General features: G+C 40.1%; 1 pseudogene across 1 annotated transcript; it reads left to right on the forward strand.

The window, feature by feature from the left end:
- The first annotated feature begins 1473 nt into the window (after positions 1-1473).
- Positions 1474-6262, forward strand: LOC306651041 (enolase-phosphatase E1-like; annotated as a pseudogene). Its single transcript has 2 exons — positions 1474-1569; positions 5411-6262. The product of its transcript is annotated as an enolase-phosphatase E1-like (transcript).
- The last annotated feature ends 15651 nt before the right edge of the window (positions 6263-21913 follow it).

Below are 21913 nucleotides of genomic sequence, written 5' to 3' on the forward strand. Positions count from 1 at the left end.
CCAAACCTAATGACTTAAAATAACAATTTGTTTTTCTCATGGGTCAATATATTGGCTGGGCTTTGATAGGTAGTTCTTCTGTTTCGCATAATATTGGTTGTGGTCACTCAAGTGACTTCATTCAGCTGGGAGTTTCCCAAGGCTGAGACACTCATCATGGCCCCATTCCCATGTCCAGCAGTGTTGTTGGCTCTTAGCTAGTCCATATTCTCCATGTGATATCTCATTCTCCATGGCTTCTTGTTCCATGTGGCCTCTCAAACTTTCTATGGCATGGGCCTGAAAGTCACCCAGTACACTTTTGTCACACTCTATTACTCAAAAGAAGTCACAGGGCCAGCTTGATTCAAAACTATAGGAACTAGACTCTATCTCTTGGGAAGAGCACCAAGTCATATTGCAAAAAGACATGCCAAATGGGAGCAATTGTGGGAAGCATGTTTGGAGACAGTCTACTCCATCGGGTGAGAAATGCTTTGTCCATCTTCATGTCTAAGAGAAAACTCACAGCACAGAAAGAAGGTGTCACACAGTTGGCACTGGGGTCTCTGATAGAGTAAAAATGTGGGTCTGTGATAGTGGCACTGCCACTTCTCAAGTGTAGGTGTTCATGTTCACACCACTTGATAAACTTTGGTATGAATGCAGTGGCCAGGCTGTGACCAGGCCATGACCCTGTCCTGTTGGACCATTTGTTTCCAGCTACCTTGGGCACGATGCTCTGTCCATTTTGGGTGTCACTAAAGATATTTGCAGACAAGGAGATTTAAATGTTGGTATACTGTATAATCGTTCAGAAGATTAAAAAAAAGTCATTGTGCTGAGAGTGCTTGTGCTAGCTCTTGCATAAAAGTGTAAGCATTTAAAAATTCATCCCAAGAAGTTATGTAATTTCCGAAACATATTGTAAATGTTTTTATTGAAGTGAAATTCACATGACATAAAATTAGCTATCTTAAAATGTACGATTCTGTGGCATTTAGTATCTTTACAGTACTGTGCAACCGTCAGCATTGTTTAGTTCCAGAACATTTTCATTATCCCAAATAGAACAGTGGCCCCCATTCCCACTCCCTCCAGTTCCTGGAAAGTCCTACTCTGCTTCTTGTATCTGTGAATTTACCCTTTTTGGAAACTTCATAGAAAAGAAATCAGACAATATTGACTTTGTGAATTTGAATTTGTGTCTGGACTCTTTCACATATGGTATAATGTTTTTGACAGTTACCCAAATTCTAGTATATATCAGTACTTTGTTCCTTTTAATCAAAATATATCCATATTAAGGATATTTTAATAAATGTACAGGCCAGCTTTGGCCCCCCCCCGAGTCATTTTTAATATCTGTGGAGCATTCTGACCATTGTTCCAGACATCCCCTTTTATTCATGTGCACCATCCAGTGGGTTGCCCAAACCAGGCGAAGGAGCAGACCTTGGTGCTCCCAAGCAGCTGTCCACCAAAAATGGTAGCATGAACACCTTTGTCAGCATTGTTAATCATTTGAGGACCAATCTTGGAGAAGGCCAGTATCAAAGAGTTGCCAAAGAAGACTGGTCAGTTGCACAGGTGCCAGGTGCTCTAGAGAAAGAAACATCCATGGCTTTGACAGTGTAATCAGAGTCACAATATTTACTAACAACCCACAGGGGAGAGTAGCATGATAACCAGGAGGAATTTTAGCTCCTCCACAGAGAAACTTTGCTCTGTTTTGTTTAATTGCTCATTGCCTTGTTACTGGCCACAGCTGTAAAATAACCAACCTGGAGACAGCTGAAAGTACCTCCACTAACAGAATTGGAGATTGTGAGTTCCTGACAGGGTGAGAAAAAAACCTCTAGCTCTGTGTTGAATACCTGGTGTTAAAAAGCTATTGGTAGCCAGGCGTGGTGGTGCACACCTGAAATCCCAGCAACTTGAGAGGCTGAGGCAGGAGGATGATGAGTACAAAGCCAGTCTCAGCAACTTAGCAAGGTCCTAAGCAACCCAGCAAGATTCTGTCTCCAAATAAAATATAAAAAAAAAAGGCTGGGGATGTGCCTCAGTGGTTAAGTGCCCCTGTGTTCAATCCCTGATATCAAAAAAGATATTGGTGACTTAAACCCCTTATGTGCACCCAGGCCTATTATATCCAAATTTTTTAAACATTTGTTGACTTAATACAACTTTATGTGTATTGATGTAAATATATACTTACATACAGTCACATTAAAAGATGTTTGGATAGTGCTATTATTTAATTCTTTAAGACTTCAGGTTTTAAAGTAAATTTTAAAAATCAGGCATAGCACAATGTTTATGCTACAGTGATTTTCAAAATTTTTTATTTGTTCTTTTTAGTTCTGCATGACAGTAGAATGTATTTTGACATATCATACATACATGGAATATAACTTCCCATTCTTGTGGTTGTAAATGATGTGGAGTTACACTGGTCATGTATTCATATATGAACATGGCAAAGTTGTGTTCAATTCATTCTATGCTGACTCACAATAGGCCCTGGAGAGAAGGAGGGGAGGTTCACTGAAAGAACGTGGGATTTTCTGGATTTTAATTGAGGGTTAATAAGGATCCATTGTGTGTATGCATAGATAAGAATACATAAGGGAAAAGTAACCATACTTTTGCATGTTCTGGCTCTAAGGATTTTCATTCTTTTAGAGATTATCCAAGTAAATAGTTCTTACTAATTACCTCAGTTTATTATTCAAATTATAGTAGGTTGACAATGAAGAACAATTGCATCACACAGTTGATGGATCAAGATTTGACAGAGAAATATGATACTTTAAAATTTTGCTCACTTAACAAAGGGGAGTAACTTTGTAGGGCTACAGAAATCACTGCTATTGTTGGAAGTTGAAAAGGTTGGACTTTTCAAATAAAGACATTAATTATCATAACTTGATTTAGTTCAACTTGTGACCTTAACTATTTAGTGTAAAAATGGTAACATACATGAACTATAAGAATCTTGTTTAGGAAGTTCCATTTTTAAAAGTTTCTTGTAAGAAATTAATAATATATCTCAAATATTGCAAAAACCAAAATGTACTCTTTGCATTATATGTAGTACTGTGACTTATAATTGGGGAGAAGATGTAGAACTACATCTTTTACATGAAAAGTAACAAAACAGGGGGCCTTGGGGTGCAGCTCAGTAGTAGATCACTTGCCTAGCATGTGCAGGTCCTGGGTTCTATTGCCAGCACCACACCCCAAAAAGTAATGAAGGAACTTGGAGTTTTAGATTATTTTTTTGGTTTTATTTTACCAAGTGAAGTCCAACCAGTGCCACAACTTGATAAGTAGGGCCCAAAAATTTGGATCACAAAAAGTGAGGGGTTGTGTCATTCCAAGCAAGACCTTTGCAACCCACAGCCACCCATTTTGGAGCTTAATGTGACTCATGGGAAATCATGGAATCCCCCCAACTGTTCACGCTCATCTATTGGCCCAGTGAGGTGGAAGGGGCCGGGTGATTCTAGGGGATTTCCTGTTTGCATGCCACTTCCACATTTGTCTCTGCTGTGTTGCTAAAACCCTTTAAATGTTTGTGAGAAGCTTTGACATAGTAGAGATTCCTGAAGCTTCTTTATAACAGTTTAATTTGGGCTGATAACAACATACATTTCCAACTGTGTCTTATCCTGTGACTTAGCAAGCAGCACATTTTGGCAATGGAAGAAAAAAAAATCCAATGTTTCCATTTGTTTAGAGAAAGGATGTATTTAGAAGAAAGAACCACCATTTAGACTTTTATTAATAGCCTAGTTGGTTTTAGATGGTTGTTTACAAATATTTTACGTTTACTTATTAGATTGTGATAGCCAAAATTCTATGATTTTATTGAATATTTTTATTTTCCCTTTTAAAGATATAGAAGTTACATTATTTTAGAAATTACTTTTGTGGGGCTGGGGAGATAGCTCAATTGGTAGAGTGCTTGCGATGCAAGCACAAGTCCCTGGGTTCGATTCCCAGCACTGCAAAAAAAAGAAAGAAATTACTTTTGTGCACTGAAAAAAATATGACTTCAGACCAATATCCCTGATGAACATTGACACAAAAATTCTCAAAATACTGGCAAAATACAAAATCATATCAAAAAGATAGCACACCATGATCAAGTGGGGTTCATCTCGTGGATGCAAGTTTAGTTCAACATATGGAAATCAATATATGTAATTCACCACATCAATAGACTTAAAGAATCACATGATTATCTCAATAGATGCAGAAAAAGCATTTGACAAAATTCAGCATTCGTTCATGCTCAAAACACTAGAAAAACTAAGGATAGTAGGAACATACCCCCACATTGTAAAAGCTATACATGTTAAATCCAAGGCCAACATCATTCTAAATGGAGAAAAATTGAAAGCATTCCCTCTAAAAACTGGAACAAGGCAGGGATGCCCTCTTTTACCACTTCTATTTAACATCGTCCTTGAAATCCCAGCCAGAGCAATGAGACAGACCAAAGAAAGTAAAGGGATATGAATAGGAAAAGAAGAAGCCAAACTATCCCTATTTGCTGATAACAGAATTTTATATTTAGAAGACTTAAAAAATTCTACTAGAAAGCTCCTAGAACTCATAAACAAATTCAGGAAAACAGCAGGGTATAAAATCAACACCAATAAATCAATTGCATTTCTATACACCAATGAAAGAGAAATCAGGAAAACTATCTTCTTTATAATTGCCTCAAAAAAATAAAACATTTGGAATTCAGTCTAACAAAAGAGGTGAAAGACCTCTATAATGAAAACTACAGAACGCTAAAGAAAGAAATTGAAGAAGACTTTTGAAGATGGAAAGATCACCCGTGGTCTTGGATATATGTTCTTAATATTGTCCAAATGGCCATATTACCAAAAGTGCTACCCAGATTTAATGCAATGCCTATTAAGATCCTAATGATGTTCTTTTAGAAATAGAAAAAGCAATCATGGATACAAGTGATCAAAAAATATATGAAAAAGTGCTCATCATCCCTAGTAATTAGAGAAATGAAAACTAAAGTCACCCTAAGATTTCATCTAACTCCAATTAGAATGGCTACTATCAAGAACACAAGCAATAATAAGTGTTGGTGTGGATGTGGGGAAAAGGCACACTCATACATTGCTGTTGGAGTTGCAAAATTGGTGCAGTCACTCTGGAAAGCAATATGGAGATTCCTCAGAAAACTTGTAATGGACCCACCATTTGACCCAGCTATCCCACTCCTCGGATTATACCCAAAGGGCTTAAAATCAGCATTGTTACAGTGATGCAACCACATCAATGTTCATAGCTGCTCAATTCACAATAGCTAGATTGTGGAACCAATCAAGATGCCCTTCAATTGATGAACGGATAAAGAAACTGTGGTATACTGAAGTTCCTGTGATCTTGTTAGATATTGAAGGACATTTTATTTCCTTACATCAAAGAAATGTTAGAGTATCTGCAGACACATTGGGAAGAGGAGGAGTACCAGCAGGATGTCAATCTTTTGAGGAAACAGGTTGAAGAAGATGCCCACCTGGATGGGGTTGTTCCAAATCCTGCAGCATCTAGGAAGGGGATAGACGACCCACAGCAGATAATGTGTGCTGGCAGATGTCTGGACCCAAAGACCACAGAGTTCAAACAAGTGCAGGGTCACATGTGGAGGGCAGCATTCACAGATGGGCACATGAAAGCAGAGTTCTTTGAAGATGTCAGTTCCAGCAGTCAGGAAGTGGAGAGAAGCTGGGATGAAGGTATATATCTATTCTGGAAGTGTAGAGGCTCAGAAACTATTATTTGGGCATTCTTCAGAGGAAAATATTCTTGAGTTTTTTTTATTAATACCAAGATTGATATCAAGATTGGACACAAAGTGGAGAGTGAGAGTTATAGAAAGATTGCAAACAGCATTGAATGCTCAACCAACAACATCTTGTTTCTAACAGATGTTACTTTAGAGGCCAATGTGGTGAGCAATCAGATATGCTGGTAGCTGTGGTGGTGAGACCTGGCAATGCAGGATTAATAGATAATGAGAAAATTTACTACAGCCTCATCACATCCTTCAGTGAACTATACCTGCCTTCCTCAGCATAAAGGAAGATTTCTACAGAAGATCAAACTGTTCCTCAGAGTTGTCTCCCTTGTGTCTAGTTTTATTCTAATGGTAAAGTAACTTACTTATATATACATATGTATGTATGCAAGTATATGTATGTGTATATTCATTAATTTTCATAGGCACATAAGTGAGAAAAGTCTTCAGGAAAAACAAAACTAATTTAAAGATGCTTTATACTTAGAAATAGTTTGAGATCATAACACTAACCCTTACTGAGGGCAAAGTGTAGTTGATAGAAGAAAATACAGATCAAATGTGTTATGATTATCAAATCCTATACCAAAATAAGAACTTAATTTTGAAAATTATTCAGAGGCCTATTATTTTAAACTTAATTTTGAAAATTATTTAGAGGCCTATTATTTTAAATACTGGAAATAATTCTTAATAATTCATTACCCTTGTTTAATGGTGAGTTAGAAGCTTTACAACAGCTGGATTTCATATTTGCCTCCTTTGGTACAAAAGATAAAGGTATTTGTTTCTTCTCCAAAAGAGCAAAATTAGGAAAGAAAACTCACTTGAGTTCTTGATCAGTCAAGTATTTGTTAATTAAGAAGAAACTTACCGATGGCTCCCACAGCCAGAACTTGCTTATCAATAAAAAGGTATGCTGATATAAAATATGGTTCTTAATGTTTAACAAGACGTATTCTAATTCTGCTCATTGTTACCAGTTGTCTTTCTAACTTTATCTTAGCACAGTTTAAGAATGTATATTAATTGGTATTTAGTATTTTTTTAAATAAAGTTTTGCTGAAATTAGTTCATAACACCAACAAGAGCCCTAATATATAATATTTTCCCCTGAATATAAGAAATGTAAATTTTATAACAGTATTATTCATCCTGGTTCCATTCTAATAGGATTCCATGTCAGTTTTATGTTGTGATTAATAAAAGCATTCTCTTCAAAAAAAAAAAAAAAGAAAGAAAGAAACTGTGGTATATATATGCAATGGAATAATATTCAGCCATAAAGAAGAATAAAACTATGGCATTTGCTGGTAAATGGATGAGGTTGGAAAATATCATGCTAAGTGAAATAGGCCAATCCCAAAAAACCAAAGGCCGAATGTTTTCTCTGATAAGTGGATGATGATACATAACAAGGTGGGTGGGGGGGGGGAGAGAAGAATGAAGGAACTTTGGATGGTGTAGAGGAAATTGGGCAGGATGGGGTGGGGGAAGGAGAGATAGTAGAATGAAACAGTATTACCCTATGTATATGTATGATTACATGAATAGTGTGAATCTGCATTGTGTATAACCATAGAAATGAAAAGTTGTACCCCATTTGTGTACAATGGATCAAAATGCAGTCTGTAAAAATTTAAAAAATTTAAAAATTACTTAACATAAAAAAGGCAATCATGAAATTCATTTGGAAAAATAAGAGACCCAGAATAGCCAAAGCAATCTTTAGCAATAAGAGTGAAGTAGGAAGCATCACAATACCAGACATTAAATTATACTACAGAACTGTAGTAACAAAACCAGCATGGTGGGGCTGGAGTTGTGGCTCAATGGTAGAGCATTTGCCTGGCATGTGTGAGGTCCTGGGTTCAAAACTCAGCACCACATGTAAATAAATAAATAAATAACAGCGTGGTATTGGCACTAAAACAGACATGAAGACCAATGGAACAGAATAGAAGGCACAGAGACACAGTCACATAAATATAATTATGTCTTCCTAGACAAAGGCACCATGAATGTACATTGAAGAAAAGAAAGCCTCTTCAACAAATGGTGCTGAAAAACTGGAAATCCATATGTAATTGAATTAAATTGAACCCCTATCTCTCGTTCTGTACAAAACTCAACTCAAAGTGGATCAAGGACCTATAGGCATTAGACCAGAAACCCTGCACTTACTAGAGAAAAAGTAGGCCCAACTGTCCATCATGTTGGCTTAGTAACCAACTTCCTAAATAAGACTTCTTAAAATCAAAAATCAAGAAATTGGATGGTATCAAACTAAAAAGCTTTATCACAGCAAAGGAAATAATCAAGAATGTGAATAAGATTCTACAGAATGGGAGACAATCTTTACCATCTGTACCTCTAATAGAGCATTAATCTCCAGGATATACAAAGAACTTTAAAAACTTAACACCAGAAAAATAAGTAACCCAATCAATAAATGGGTAAAGGAACTGAACAAGTATTTCACAAAAGAAGAAATATGAATGGTTAACAGATATATGAAAAAATGTTCAACATCTCTTGCAATTAGAGAAATGCAAATTAAAACTACACTGAGATTCCATCTCACTGCAGTCAGAATGGCAATTATCAAGAATACAAGCAATAATAAATTTTGGCAAGGATGTGGGGAGAAAGGTACTGTCATACATTGTTGGTGGGACTGAAAATTGGTGCAACCACTCTGGAAATCAGTATGGAGATTCCTTAGAAAACTTGGAATGGAACCACCATTTGACTCAGCTATCCCACTCCTCAGTCTATAATCAAAGGACTTAAAAACAGCATACTACAATGAATTTAAATGCATTCTGCTGTCATGTATAATTAATTAGAACAAAAAACCCCCAAAGATAATACATATACAAATGAATGTGACTGTGTGCCAATAAAACTTTATTCACACACACAAAAACAGCATATTACAGTGATGCAGCCACATCAATGTTTATAGCAGTTCAACTCATAATAGCCAAGCTGTGGAATCAACCTCGGTGTCCTTCAATGGATGAATGGATAAAGAAAATGTGGTAGATATATACAATGGAATATTACTTAGAAGAATGAAATAATGGCATTTACCAGTAAATGGATGGAACTGGAGAATATTCTGCTAAGTGAAATAAGCCAATCTCCCAAAACCAAAAACTGAATGTTCTCTCTGATATGTGGATGCTAACCTAAAACAAAGGAGTTTGGGGAGGGGAAGAACAGAAATCCACTGGCTTAGACAAAGGGGAACAAAGGGAAGGGAGGGGGAGGGGAATAGGAAGGACAGTGGAATGAATCGGATATAACTTCCTATGTTCATATATGAAAACACCACCAGGGTAACTCCACGTCATGTACAACCACAAGAATGGGATCCTAAATAGAGTAAGTTATGCTTTATGTCTGTATAATTTGCCAAAATATATTCCACTGCCATGTATAACTAAAAAGAACAAATAAAAAAATTTTAAAAAAGAAAAAAACATGACAGTTTTGTACCCACAAAATCAATTTCTTCAACTTATTTAAAATATTTAAGCAGGTTACTATGTATACATGAGGGCAGATCTACATGGTATATAGTTAGGGGTCAATCTTTAAGAAAAAAATACAGAATTAGTTACAAACTTGTGTATTAGAAAAAGAAAAGAAATAAAAAACTGCAAGTGTTAACAATTTGACAAGTGGCACAAAAATAACAAAAGTCAACAAAATACTATTGTTGTTGTTGTTGTTATTCTCTTTTCTACTGACCTACCTCTACTGTCTTTTTCACTATACTTCGACTGTGTACTCTTTGTTCACATCTTCCTATGACAATGATTTGTAACATTAATTTTCTTTGGAGGGAACAGAAAGATAAGGTAATCTTTCTTCCACCCTGGTTGATTGAAATGTTTTATCGTTGGTGTTTTAGCACACTCCTCTTCCGTTTCATGAGCCTTATCAGTAAAGCTGCCTCAGGAACTTCCTCTGCAGTTTCTCAGTCACGAAGAGCTCCCTACTGCAGGACCAGGTCTTTGGGTGTGACCTGTGGTGTGGCTGATCAACCTGCCCAGCACTCTACCTGAATCCCTCTGGGGGCTGCCCATGTGACAGTTGGCATGCCCTAGGCAGGCCCTCGCTGACCCTGGTTCTGTCCATCCTAGGCCATCCTAATGATCTCAAAGCCTGGTTCCAGCCTCCCCCACTCCACCACAACCAAGAAGGGAGTGCAGCAGCCTCTCATGTGGTTCCCATTCCTGGAAGTCACGAAGCAATCAGGCTACTTGATGAAGTCCACCAGCCCTGGGAGGACCACCCACCAGATTATGCAGGTGACCTGGGCCTCTGGTGCCTGACTGGGGTGGCCACCTGCTCCCAATACAGGCAGTGAAAGCTTCACTGGGGAAACCTTCCTGGGCTTCCTACCCAGCTGTGACTTCTTTTTCCTGAAGTTGTGAATGTCTCTTTAGGAGCCAGTACTTTTATAGCATCAGAGGTTTGGACTTACATTCTAAGATGTTTTCCTCCTGGAAACCAATCAAGGTAGCAGTTCAGCTGGCTCTGTGGGCTGTGGTTTCCTCATTTGATCGTTTCCTCAGAAGTGGGCAACAGCATCTTGCAAAGGAACTCATCTAATATTGTTAGAGTTGCACCAACATGTGTGCCAAGAAAAAAAAGCCTCAGCCTCACCCAGAAGAAGAATCTTACCAAATGCTTTGCCTTGGTGGAGGTTGCGGAGATGGCTTTCCCTGAGGACATAAATCCCTCCCCTGTGACTGTGCCAGACTGGGGGGTCTTGGATGGGTGTCCACTGGTGAGATTTGATCAGCTTGGGAACCCTTGGGTGGGGACTGACAGATGGAGGGGTGCTCCCCAGTGTGTGTGGTACTACCTTTTGCTGGCACCCACAGCTTTTCCTGCCATCCTGAGGGCTTAGCCCAATTTGTGTGTTTTCCTGGGATTCTTCCTTCTTCCAAGGGGAGAAGGAAAGACAAAGTAGTTAGGACCAGGGCTCCTAGAGACTCTAAATAGGCTGAGCTGCCCATGACTCACCTGCTTCTCTCCTAGGACAAGATTCATTCCCTGCAGCTAAGCTCCAGATGTAGCGGGTGCCCCAGACACCCCCCCAGGAGCCCAACTCTTCCCTAGGAGTTTGTTCTGGGGTTGGCTCTCTTGTGATCCTGTTCCATTTCCCCAAATGCTTGTGTGGATCTTTTCTATAGGACACAGTCATCAACAAAACCTGGTCCCCTATGTGGTGACACCATAGTGTGCACAACAGAGCCAGTTCTCCAGCTGCAGCCAACAGGTCCACAGGGAAGGGCTACTCAGCAGGCCAAGCAGAAAGCACTGGCCCTTGGGCATAGTCATTCTGGCCTCAGGATGGCAACACAGAGAAGATAAGCAGTAGTGTCACAATCCGGTTTTCTAGGACTTCAATCTGGGAGACAGAGAACCTCTAGTACTCTTCCAGTTTTTAAAGTGGAAGACAAATGTCCTGAGGCATCTTGTCAGTTTGCATATTGGAATACAGCCATGACTCCCAGAAACAGGACTTTCAATCTCTGGCCTTGAAAGACAAGAGGAACTAACCCAAACAGAGCAAAGGACCAGAAACCATGTGACTGTCAGACTTTGACAGATGAGAACTAAGAGACCAGCTCTATAGCTGCAACCAATGTCCAACTTCTTTCATTAGTAGCAGCCCTTCTGGGACAGGGGGTGGGGGACTTGACCCTCACACTGCACTTCTGGGACTTCCCAGACGAGCACTCCCTCTGAAAGCAGCTATCCTGAAGTCAGTGACCTTGGGGGAAACCACAAACCTGTGGAAGTTGCAGTCTCAGTCAAGGAGATGATGAGCACGTGCCCAAGTGCCCAAGTGCAGCGAGGCAGCCAACAAAAGACAAAGCTGACTAAGGTGAAGTTTTCAGGGACAGACTTTAAAGAAAGAAGAGTAAGTAAACGTTGTTTGTTCCCTCCATCCCTCCCTCCTTCCTTCCTTTCTTCCTTCCTCCCTCCCTCCCTCCCTCCCTCCCTCCCTCCCTCCCTCCCTCTCTCTCTCTCTCTCTCTCTCTCTCTCTCTCTCTCTCTCTCTCTTTCTTTCTTTCTTTCTTTCTTTCTTCTGGGGATTGAACTCAGGGGCTCTTTACCACTGAGCTACATCTCCAGTCCTTTTTGGCTCTTTTTTGAGGGAGGGTTTGCTAAGTTGCTGAGGCTGGCCTCAAATTTGTGATCCTCCTGCCTCAGTCCCCTGAGTCCCTGGGATGACAGGTGTGTGTCACTGTGCCCAGCTTGTAGATGGTTTCTTTAATAGGTATAAAGCACATTAGTTTCCCAAGGGCTAAAAATCTGCTGTGTTTATGAGTTGAGTGGGTTAAACCTGGGTCATGTTGACCCAGATAGAAAAGGAAATACCAGATATGGGAATCTTAATTAGAAATAATGAGCAACATAGTTGTAAGCTTCAATCAAAATCACAGTTCAAGAAAGTCCAATTTTTCTCATGACAAATCTCTACTTATGTTCAAAGTTTTCCTTCAGTTTGGAATGAAGTTTGCCTATTTGTGGACAGGATCTTTTTGTCATTCTCACTTCAAACTGTACTGTTGCCAGAAGGATGGTGATATGGTTGATGAGAAAAGGAAAACCTTCATGCAGATGACTGCATAGGGCAGGGGACAGAGTAATACTCCCTGTCAGAGTCAGGAGCTTTCCTGGAAGGACTAATTACTTTTACAAACCTCATCAAGGGAAGCAAGAGAAAAGATTCAGATAAACCATATTATGAATGGAAAATGGCACAGAATGGAAAATAGCTGTAAAGATTTAAAAATAATGAATATTGTAAATAACTGTATGTCAATACATTGGAAAATGCACTTGAAATGAACAAATTCCTAGAAAATCACCAGTATTGACTCAAGAAAAAGCAGAGACCCTAAATAGTCATATAATCACAAAATATTTATTATCAGTAGTCAGATAAATTCCCCCAAAGCAAACTCTAGACTTAGATGACTTCGTCAGCAAGATCTACCAAATATTCAAGAAAAAATAGTTCCAATTTAATGCACACTCTTTCAGAAAATTAAAAAAGGGGTGTATGAAAGAAGAGAAGGTTATTCTATTTTGTCAAGAATGGAAGAGACCCTTGAGCCTGACCACACGGATATTGTTAAGACATCACCACCCACTTTATAGCATCTAACCATTGCTTTTTGGGGGGAAGTTGAGGGTGTAGCTCAGTGGTATAGCACTTGCTTAGCATATACAAGGACTTGGGGTCAATCTGTATCACCACATGCACACACACAAAGAGGATACACTTTTCATAGAAGGCAAATGTAACCTGAAACCGACACCTGCCAAGGACATAATGAGAAAGAAAATTATAGGCCAAGCTTACTCATGAGTATAGATGCAAAAATTCCAAGCAGAATATTAACAATATATATAAATGATAATACATGGTGATCAAACCATATATATGGAGTGTGAAATTCATTTAACAACAGAAAATCATTTATTGCAATTAACCATATTAATAAATTAAAGAAGAAAAATATGTGACCACCACAATAGGTATACAAAAATCATTGGCTACAATTCAACATCCATTCATGAGTACGAAAACTTGGCCCACTATCATTACCTCTTTTATTCAACATTGTCCTGTTGGTCTCAGCCAGTGCCATTGGGGGCAGGGGGAGAAAGAATTTTTTTGTGTGTGGTGCTGGGGACCTTATGCTTGCAAGGAAAGCACTCTACCAACTGAGCTATATCCTCAGCCCAAGAAATTTTTAAAAAGGAAAGAAAAAGAAATAAAAGCAAAACTTAAAGGAAAAAAACTGTCATTATTCACAGGCAATTCTATAGCTATTATAAAATGCCAGAACCTAAACACAAATTACTACAGTTACCATGAGAGTTTAGCAAAGTTGCTGGATAGAAAATCAGTATATAAAAATAATTTCTATTTCTACTAACAACAAAGAGTCCAAAATGAAATTTTAAAAATTAACAATAGCAATTTTTTTTTAATGAAGGATTGAACCCAGGGTTTCTTAACCACCGAGTCACATCCCCAACCCTTTTTTTCTTTTAAATTTTGACAAAGGGACTTGCTAAGTTGCTGAGGGCTCTGCTAAGTTGCTGAGGATGGCTTTGAACTTACTTTTTATTTTTAAATTTTGAGACATGGTCTTGCAACTTAGCTTAGGGCCTCTCTAAGTTGCTGAAGCTGGCCTCAAACTTTCTTTCTTTCTTTTTTTTTGCAGTGCTGGGGATTTGAACCCAGGGTCTTGTGCTTGTGAGGCAAGCACTCTACCAACTGAGCTATATCCCCAGCCCTGGCCTCAAACTTTCAATCCTCCTGCCTCAGCCTCCTGAGCTGGGATTACAGGTGTGTACCACAGTACCTGGCTACAATAGCAACTTTGTTGTATTTATTTATTTTTTGGGACCAGGAATTGAATCCAGGGGTGCTTAACTTATCTTGCTGAGGCTGGCTTTGAACTTGTGATCCTCCTGTCTCAGCCTCCCAAGCTGCTGGGATTATAGGTGTTTGCCACTGTGCCTAGCTACTATAATAGCAATTTTAAAAGCATAAAATACTTAAGAATGTATTTACAAAAGATCTGTAAGTCCTTTAGGAAGGAAAAGTTATAAAATGAAAATCTTTCTTCCTTTCTTTTGTTTTTTATTTCATTGTTTATTCTTTTGGTGCTGGGGGATTGAACACAGAACAAGGGATCTCACACATGCTAAGTACAAGCTCTATTACTGAGCAACACACCCCAGAAAATGTTTCTCAAGGAAGACCTAAATAAGTGAAATATATACATATCCACAGATTTTAAGACTCAATATTGTAAAGATGTCAACTTTCCAAATTCATTTACATATTCAATGAAATATGTATCAAAATCATAATGTAATAAACTGATTCTAAAATTTATATGGAAATGCATAACTCCAAGAATAAAAGATAATGAACAATGGGGAGAACTTGCTTTCCCAGGTATGAAGTTGTTAGTACAGTGCGGTTTGGGAACAAATATGGACAAATAGATCTCAGTGTGACTGCACTGAGAACCCAGAAACAGCCTCTTGCTTACGTGGACACTTGATATATGATAGAAGTGGCACTTAAAGAAGTATGAAAAGGATGAACCTTTTAATAAATTGTGCCAGGGCAACTGCATTCACATGGAGATAAAAATGCAACTGTTACACTAGGTGCTATGGTGCATGCCTACAATCCCAGTGTCTCAGGAGACTGAGGCAGGAGAGTCACAAATTCGAAACCAGCCTCAGAAACAGAGATGCCCTGAGTAACTCAATGAGACCCTGTTATGGTTTGGATGTGTCCCTCAAAAGCTCATGTATGAGACAATGCAAAAAAGATTCAGAGAAGAAATAACTGTGTTGTGAGAGCCGTGAGCCCTAACCCAATCAGTGCATTGATCCCTGATGGGATGAACTGAGTGGTAACTGAAGGTGGGTAGGGTGTGGCTGGAGGGGGTTCACTGGGGTCCTGGCTCTGGGGTATATATTTGTATCTGGCCGGTGGAGTCTCTCTCTGCTTCCTGATCACCATGATCTGAGCTGCTTCCTTCCACCACACTCTCCCACCATGATGTCCTGCCTCATCTCCAGTCCTAAGGAAAGGAGCCAGCTGTCTATGGACGGAGCCCTCTGAAACCATGAGCCCCCACGTAAACTTGTCCTCCCCTAAACTTGTTCTGGTCAGCTCTTTTAGTCACAGTGGTGAAAAAGCTGACTGAAACACTGTTTATAAATAAGAAGTTAAAAGGACTGGGGATGTGGCTCAGTGGTTGAGCACCCCTGGGTTCAATCTCCAGTACAAAAAAAAAAAAAAAGCAACTGTTTAAAAGAGAAAGAAACAATACCTGTACACATGCAAATCTTAATCTCACATAGATTAGAAATCTAAAAATGAAGGACGAAGCTATAAATGTTTTACAAGACACATGAGAGTATCTGCATTACTAAGACGAAGCAAGCGGCTACAGGGACACTTGCCTTAGAATTGTGCTTCCACAGGCCCATCTCTGGGCCACCCCGATCTGCTTTCTGTCACCACAGATTAGTTTGCATTTTCTAGACTTCCACATAAACGGAATGATACAGTAGACACTCTTTTTCTATCTGGCCTATTTCAGTCAGCACAATTATTTTGGGATTGTTCCAGGACGTTGCTGTGTGGCTGTCGCCTCCCCTTCTGCTACGGAGTAGTATTCCTTTGCGTGGGTGTGCCACACTTTATCATTCACCCTTGGAAGGACATTTGGGTTTCCAGGTGGAGATAAAACTACCGTGGGTTGAAAACGCACAAAGACGTGAACCCCAGGTTGAGATGGCAGACTGAACATCGCCTCTAATTTCACACCCGGCAAAGCAAGTCTGGGGAGGAAAAGGACATGAGAGAGGACGGCAGGGGAGGAGGCAACAGCAGCCACGTTTTGGGAGGTGGGCAAATGGCGCCCAGAAAGTCAGAGCTGGCAGACGGGGCGCTCAGGGCCCAGAAGGGGAGCTGGGTGAGGGGGCACTCAGGTGTAGAGAACTAAGCTCTGGGAGTGCTGGGTACCAGGGCGACCTGCGCTCCCGTCACTAGAGCACTGCCCGTTCCATGGCCTCTGAAACCCCTCAGTCCCAGGCAGATCTCCCTGCCTCTGTGTCTCTGGGCGACTCGCCGCCTCCATTCTGGCAGAAACCAGGAACTCCGTTCTCTGGAGAAGGCAAAACAAGGCACCAGTATATGTACGAACTGTGTGGCACCAGGTCCGACTGGAACAGGGTGACTCTGGGAACATGTGCGGCCTGCATGTGCAGAGCAGGGATCCCTGCCTCTGCTCATGGGACGCTGCAGCCATCCCTGCCCTTCAAGTGGGCGTGACAGCGTCCACACGGCATTAACACTGTGGACTCCCCAGGCATGCAGCTGACCAGGTCTCCCTCAGTGGAGCCCACTAGTTCCCCAGGCTGAAGGACAGGAGTTGCCAGGTTAAAAAGGCCCACCACAGCCAAGAGCGGTGGCACGTGCCTATAATCCCGGCTCCTCAGGAGACTGAGGCAGAAAGATCCCAAGTTGGAGGCCAGCCTGGGCACCTGAGCAAGACCCTGTCTCAAAAACTAAAAGAGTTGGTGGCCTAGTTTAGAGGTAGAGCACCCCTGGGTTCAATCCACAGTAATGGGGAGTGGGGAGTCCTTCCATTTAGGTGGTAAAGCACTTGCCTAGTATATGGGAGGTCCTGGGCTTGAGACCCAGAACTGCAACAATATTAAAAAGCCCACCCCACAGTCCACACATGAGGAAGACAGACCTTCTCCAACATACATTATTATGATCTTTAGAGCACTGAGGACAAAAGGAAGATTCAACAAGCTTTCAGAGAATACAGTGTACTCCACAGTCAGTTGAGCATTTCTTTATGAGACATCAGTCAGGTGTGGCACAAGATGAGAAACAGGAGAGACTTGGTGGGGAGCAAAGTTCATTATCTTCCTAGATCCTAGAGACAAGAGTTATGCCACAGCAGAGCCATGAGGAACAGCAGCAGGGTGTTCAAGAAACAGAAGACAGGAAGAGCAAGAGAAAGGTCCTGCATTTCCTGGGATTTCCACAGGAAAGGCAGGGCAGGGCAGGAAAAGGGTTTAGGATTGGCTAGTTTGGATAATTTTGGGTAGTTTATGGCTTTGGGGTTGATTCCAAGTTGCCTGGCACCTGGTCATGGCATGCCTAAGGCAAAGGGATATTGGGTCCTAGGGTGCATAGACCAAAAAGAGGAGGTAAGGCCCTGGACTACTTGATCACATGTAAAAGACTAGCTCTGTTAGTCTCTCAGCAGCTCTAGGAATTGACCACCCCAGCCAGAAAGGTTTGCTTTTGCTTTCAGGTTTTCTTTTCATTTTGTAAAATAATTTTTACTTGTATATGGACACAATACATTTATTTAATTTATTTATTTTTATGCAGTGCTGAGGATCAAACCCAATGCCTTACACATGCTAGGTAAGTGCTCCACCACTGAACCACAAACCCAGCCCTCAGGTTTTCTTTAGGATTATCAAACATCATAATGTACTGAGAAGACACATACCATCTCTCCTCTCTCTCTCTCTCTCTCTCTCACACACACACACACACACACACACACACACACACACACACACACACCCCCTGCAATGGCAACACTTGAAACAAGGAGCTAATGGAGCAATTCCTTCTGTTTGTTGGAGCAAAATCATTTTCAATTCTATATGTAGCCAAATTGTCAGTGGCATCAAAAGGCAGAATAGAAACATGGTCAACATGCAAGTTCCCCCAAATTTAGCTCCTGCTCACTCTTTCTCAGGGAAGTGCTGGAGAATATGCCAAACTCAAGGGTAAACCAGAAAGACGAGGACAAAGGTTCTAAAGGTCCCAGCTCCAGCAAATCAGAGAGGTAAAGGAGATCCAAGGAGAAGGATCTGGTTTGCCTGCAGGTCCTAGGCTTGCCAGCAGCCAGGCTGTATCAGAAAAGTGTGATAGGAGAGACAGATATGTGCACCCTTGGTCCTCATCTCAGTCTTGTTAGATGGGCACCTGGGGACCCATGTTTCCCAGGACCCACTCATGACATTGCCTACTGTTTTCCCCAGAAGGAAATGCCCAGTAATATATTATTTGAAAAGGAAGTTGGAATCAATTCCTCAATTGTTTCAGCCTCAGAGAAGCATTCCTGACCTATCACACCTAAAATGGCAGCTGCCACCACTGCCCCAGTTGCCACCACTGCTCTACACCTTGGCTTTGCCTCTTTTGGGCACCTCTCACTGCCAAATATCACAATTTCTAGAAGCATGTTAGCTTTTGACTCCTCTACTAAAAGGTGAAGGTCCACAAGAACATGGCTGTATGTTGTTCCTTGCTCTATCCAGTGTTTGGAAGTGTCTGGCCTGATGTTGGCACTCATGTTACTTGACTGAATTTCCATAACACACGTGCACATTTGTCACCTTTGATACCAGTGTCGTGAAGGAAATAATATCTTTGTCAGATTTTCACTGTTCTGGTTCCAGAGTTTAGAATGACTGGCAGTAGGAGGGTTGCAAGTTTAGACAAGTTTTCTATTCATCATATTTCTTGTGTGCCTGAAAAAGAGGCAAAGCCAAGGTGCAGAGCAGAGGTGGCAACTGGGGCAGTGGTGGCAGCTGCCATTTTAGGTGTGATAGGTCAGGAATGTTTCTCTGAGGCTGAGACAATTGAGGAATTGATTCCAACTTCCTTTGCAAAGTAAGATATTATCACTTTTTGTAAATTCTTCATTGGATCTATAAATCATGCATTCCCTATTGTATACACTGTGACACATTGTTAGAAAGCCAAAGCCATGGGTTGTAATTTTAGCTAACTTGTTTTCTTCTCTGATTTTGCCCCAAGAATAAGATTCTGTTATGTTTCTGCCCATCTCTTCTTCATATATTTTCTAGCAAACTGTGTTCTCCATACTTGAATGAAATATGCTCTGTTCATAAAGATTCACTACAGTTAGCTCTTTATGGTAAAATGGTCTCTTTATGAATGTCAAATTTTACTTTTTATATCATTTAATGTCCTTTGATATGTCCTTTGTGAGACACTAAAATTACTTTTTTGGCTAATTTACATGTTGTTCACCCAAACCAAAGGAAGCCACTGAGAGCACACAGGTCTCTGAAGAGTTCGGAGGGTTATTAATTAACTGCCACACCTGAGGGACAAACCAGTGATCCTTTGCTTGGAATGGAAGGTCCATGAGGTATGTAGGCAGGCTGAAGGTGTGTCTTCAGTAACTAGCTCACATGGAATCATTTTTATTTCTAAAACAAGTGATTATCTGAAAGAGAACATTCTAGACCTAAGTCAAAGATTCTATGTCAAAATACTTGATGACAAAGTCTAGCAAACCCAGGCACCCAGAGTGATAGCAGTCCAAACAATGACAGTGAACCTTAAGTCCATATAGATAGAAAACCATGAGAAAACCAACCATCTGAGGAGTTGCTATTCCAAAATGGAACATAAAAGTCAGAAACTGTGAAGACAAAAATGATAATTATAATAAAATCAGAGATAGAGAAAAAGTGGGAGAAATTTTAAGTGGGCTGATTTCCTTATCTTTCAGTAACCTGACTTTATCAAGACAGATTACCTGGTATTGATCAGTCAAGTATTAAAGGTTTGAATTACTATTTAGAGGTATAAATCAAACCATTAGCACTGGGGGTATAGATCAGTAGTACAGCACATGCTTAGCATGCACAAGACCCTGGGTTCATTCCTCAGTACAAAAACCAAAACCAAAAACATTCTGTAAGATGTGAAAGTAATTCTAAGAACAAAAAGCTAAAGGAGAAAGGGCTGGGGAGGAGGGGAGATGGCAAGGATGAACATGCTAATTTTTTCCTTCATAGAGAAAGTTTGGTGATGGGCCAGTTCTGGGCCTGGTTGTCCTCAGATCCACTCCTCATGTCCAGCTCCACATGGAAGGACATTGGAAGTGTCTGCTCCATCCTAGCAACAAGTAAAAATCTGAACATAAGACCCATAGAGAAGTGAGGTCACGGGGCAAATCACCGTCCCAAAATTGGAAAGACAGATGGATGAAGAGAATTGTAACTAATCAGAAAAGAAACCTCCATGGGAACCAATGCCAAAAGAAAAGAACCTGAACTCTATATGGTATATTGCTGAAGGCTCAGTGTAGACAAATCTAAGACTAGTGTGAACAAGTTAAAAACTTCAGGGGTGGCCAGTCATGAGGGCCCTCACACTTTTGTGAGTTTTACCTCCAGGAGCTCAACCAGGATCTCACATTAAATATCAGAGAAAAGTCATCTTGTTCTTCTGGCATGGAAAGGGAAGAATGAACCATTTTGAAATAATTGCATCCAACTTCTCAAAAACAGCATAAGCAAGAAGAGAGTGGACTGAAGTATTAAAATGTTCAGAGAAAAACCCCACCAACCTAGAATTCTTTACTCCTATGAAATTATCATTCAAGAGTTAAGAAGAGATAGACTTTCTCAGACAAACATTGAGGGTGTTTGTTGCCAGTAAACCTGCCTAGCACAAAATGTCAAGAGAAGTTCTCAGAGACAATGAAAATGACATAGGTTAAAAACTTAGAAATACAGAAAGAAATGAAGAGCATTGAAGAAGAAATAAATGATGGTAAAATGAAAACTTTGATTTTGTTCTGAACTGATCTAGCAGATAAGTTTGTTCAAAATAATAATAGTAACAATGTATTTGATTATGCATACTTATAGTTAAGTGAAATGAATAACAGCAATAATACAAGGGGTAACAAGAAGGAATTGGGATTCTTTTGTTATTGTAAGGTATACTACCTTTGAAGCGGTATGTGTTATTTGAAAGTGGGCTTACATTAATTATAAATGTATATTGCAAACTTCAGGGCAACTACTAAAATTTTTAAAAAAAAGAAATATAAGCCAGATAAGGAAGGCAGTGCACACCTCTAATCCCAGCAGCTCAGGTGGCTGAGGCAGGAGGATCTCAAGTTCAAGGCCAGCCACAGCAATTTAGCAAGGCCCTAAGCAATTTAGTGAGACCCTATCTCTAAATTTAAAAAAATAAATAAAAAGGGTTGGGATGTGCCTCAATGGTTAAGTGCCCCTGGGTTCAATCCCCAGTGCCAAAAAAAAAAAAAAAAAGAAAGAAATATAAGACAGGCATGGTGGTACATATCTGTAATCCCAGGGGCTCAGGAGACCCATACAGGAGGATCACAAATTCCAGGGCAGCCATGGCAACTTAGTGAGACCCTATCTCAAAATAAAAAGGGCAGAGGATATAGCTAGTGGTAAAGCACTCCTGGGTTCCATTCCCAGTACTTCAAAAAATAAAAATAAATATTAAAGTATAACTGAGGGAGGGAGGAGGGATGAGAAAGGGGAGAAAATGTGGAATGCATTTGACAAAGTCATGTTATATGCATATATATATATATATATATATATATATATATATATATACACACCACAGGGAATTTCACCTTTATGTGTCGGGGTCCTCTCTGTCGCATCCCACAT

The sequence above is a fragment of the Sciurus vulgaris genome (genome assembly GCF_902686455.1).
Source record: "Sciurus vulgaris genome assembly, chromosome: X".
Taxonomy (NCBI): domain Eukaryota; kingdom Metazoa; phylum Chordata; class Mammalia; order Rodentia; family Sciuridae; genus Sciurus; species Sciurus vulgaris.